A 3,277-nucleotide genomic window follows, 5' to 3' on the forward strand; every position below is an offset into this window, starting at 1 on the left:
CATTTGTGTGGGTTTTTGTGTCACACAGAACCGCATACCTCAGTATAAGAAATAAAATAAGAAATAAAACTGCTTAAACACATTAAGGTACTAGCTAAGTAGGTTAAAATACATTCTCAATCTCAGGGCTGGTTTTTGGTGTAATGTAATGTTTTAAATATATAATTCCACATTAGGAATAGGCTTAAATAGTGTTCAGACCTACTATTTGTTTTTTGTTTTGCTTTTAAAAAGTTCGTAGGTGTCTAACAGCACTAGTACTATACCTAAAACTATACCTAGCAACGTCTGTTTATCAAAACATTTAGCTAAATGTAAATATATATATATATATATATATATATATATATATATATATATATATATATATATATATATATATATATATATACAATGTGTGTGTGTGTGTGTGTGTGTGTGTGTAAATAAATTACAAACACATTAAATAACGTTACATCGTTTGTGGTTCTGTAATTGCATTTACAAACTATACTTGTGTACAATGACAATACTAACACTAATATTGTTTTCATTTTTAAGGGAAAAAGGGATGCATTAGATGAAGTGGAAAATCTGCTCTTTCACAAGCCAAGACCCGGATGTTCGGTTGAAGCACCACAGAGTACGCCACGGATTCCATGGTACACGCTGGCCCTGTTTTCACTCCAATTGTGTGTGTTCCTTTAAAACAGCTGGTTCCTTGAGATGTCATCTTTCAAAATGTCATAGTAAAGTATCTACATGTCACCAAAGTTCTACCTTCAAATGTGAGCTTTGTGATTACAAAGAAGTTTGCGATATAACCCTGCAGGGCTGAGTGAGGATTCCTTGGATGAAGAGAGAAAGGCAATAAGGGCTGAGATGGATAAAAAGGGTCCAAACATGAGTTGGAGCGAACCTTTTTTTTTACGGCGGAAGGAGGTTGTTAAGCAGGAACCTTTGGTTGGTCTGGTTCGAGAATGATGGCCAGCACTGTTCTTGGAGAGTCAGGTGAGTAGTGTGTTTGTTTGCTGTACTTGTGACTCTAGCCCATTTCAGCATATTTTTCTTTTTATAGTTTTTGTAGGATTGTTTCACACTGCAAAACCTAGTGTGAACCAATCTAGTTTACTTGTCTAAAATGATACTTAACTTTTTTTTCCCCAAACAGTCATCAGCTGTTTGGATTATTTATTTATTTACTTATTTTATTTTACTTATTTACTTATTTACTTATTAACCAAGAAGCGTACAGCATTGTCCAACCACAGTAATGTTATTTAAAGGCAACAAGTTTTATCGCACACAACACTTGTCATGAAAGCGTCCCAAAAGAGGGCTATTTTTTTGGCCTTGGGATGACGGGATGGTTTTAGTCTGGATCCCTGCATAACTATTATCAACTGAACCAGTGTTTGTCTAGAAATGTACAGGCTCTGTACATAATGACTGATAATCTGTATTCTCTATTGTTTACTCTTCTCTCTCTCTCTCTCTTTCTCTCTAGATATGCAGTGAGTTTTGTAGAATAACTGCCATCAACCTGAAGAGTCAGTTGCATGGTGCACTGGACACGTGCCAAAACTCCTTAAACTGTACAGGAATAGAATGGCAGCCTTTGGAGGAGATGTCCAGGCCATTCTTGATAATCTAGATGAAAAGGTTTGTTGCTTATTTTAAGCACATTTGTTGCTACTGCATTTCAACATGATTGGGGCATAGGGATTGGAGGCTGAATAGACTACAGGTCATAGTGTGAAGGCTGTATAGTGTTGTATAATTATTCTATTTTGCCTACAAATGTATTGCATTCAAAATTATTGTACAGTATTTCTAACTCACTTTTATTTTTTTAATTTTTTTAAATGATTGCCATTTTTTCCCCTTTTAGACATCGGTTATATTGAAAACGGTAGAAGCCTGTTTACTGAGAGAAAAAAAAAAAAAGCAAAAGCATGTGAAGTAGTTTATTTTTGGAGCTGTGAAGTTAGTTAAATTTTTCAAAATTAACTATGAACATGAACTAATTCATTTTCTTTATGTAATTATGTAAAGATGGACTGCAGTAAGAAAACTAGTGGGGCAGTGAATAATGCAGGTGGGCAGGGAAAAAAGCGGATAGGAGGTTAATTTAATTTATTTAGATAAGATCTTTAGCATCAGTTGTAGCAGAATCGTTTGTACTATAACCTGATAATCTTTTACATTTGAAGTTCTGTAGTTAATGAATCTGCATGCATAAGCAGTTTAGTTTTTCATTCAATATTTTTATAGAAAATTTATTGAAGAGAACAGAACATGTACATAATCTATATGTTTAATTATAGAGCTGGAATTCAACAAGGAGTACAACTGAGGTGACTACACTTGAGTGTTCTTTCACTACACTGCACGTCCTGAAGATCTCTGTTGTCCAGGCTGCCAGAGATGAGGATATGGCTGATATTTCCATCATTGCTGAGGGCAGTGAGGTATTGACAAAGCGTGACAACACAGCAGTGGCTTGCAAACTGATGTGTGCCATGAATAAGTGTCAAATGTGTACTATTGTTATATGGCCTTAGCATAGTATATTTTTAAAGAAAAGTCTGAATTTAAATGGCAGTTCTTAGGGTGTAAAATGGCAGTTCTTAGGGTTTTTTTGTTTTTTTTTAAAACAGTATTTGAATGTTAATTGGATTTAGGAAATCATGACACTGCCAATTTCAAATTTCAATGCCAGTTACAAATATATTTTCTATGTATTTATTTTATGTACTATTTGTATACATTGCAATTGCTGTATGTTTCCATTGTTTAAAGGTTTTCATATGTTGTCATTGTGGTGATACCCTCAATTGTACATATTTGTACATTTAATTAGGGAACATGATTATATTATAATTGTAGATTTTAAAATGTGTTGATTTCATACACCCTGTTTCATCTCCAGGACTTTTATTATGTTTTTTTGTTATATGACATTTCCATAATGAATACTACAAACGTGTCTCCCACCGGAGAAGAGAATGCAATGTACCTTTAAGTAACAAAACTGGACTTTTAAACACTTGTACCAATTAGTGACCAATAATGTACCTTTTTCTTTTTTTCTGAGAGTGTAAGTTATTTAATAAAGCAATAATTTCACCATAAACCTGATTGTACCCTTTTCTGAGGGAAGGGAAGGGAGGGGTGTGTGTGTGTGCGTGCGTGCGGCGTATAGTAATAAACTATTAAAACCGATAATGAGCCAGATCTGGGCCGAGTCTGGCACTAATAGCGTGCTTCTGGCTCAAACTCGACCGTGGTCCGGTTA

The 3,277-nt window shown here is 34.5% G+C and overlaps 1 long non-coding RNA gene across 1 annotated transcript; it reads left to right on the forward strand.

Moving 5' to 3' along the window:
• The first annotated feature begins 541 nt into the window (after window positions 1-541).
• On the forward strand, window positions 542-2,988 carry LOC136706763 (uncharacterized). Its single transcript, XR_010804144.1, has 4 exons — window positions 542-641; window positions 812-990; window positions 1,487-1,641; window positions 2,307-2,988. It is a non-coding gene; the product is annotated as an uncharacterized lncRNA (long non-coding RNA).
• The last annotated feature ends 289 nt before the right edge of the window (window positions 2,989-3,277 follow it).

The sequence above is a fragment of the Hoplias malabaricus genome, chromosome 9, assembly GCF_029633855.1.
Source record: "Hoplias malabaricus isolate fHopMal1 chromosome 9, fHopMal1.hap1, whole genome shotgun sequence".
Lineage (NCBI taxonomy): Eukaryota > Metazoa > Chordata > Actinopteri > Characiformes > Erythrinidae > Hoplias > Hoplias malabaricus.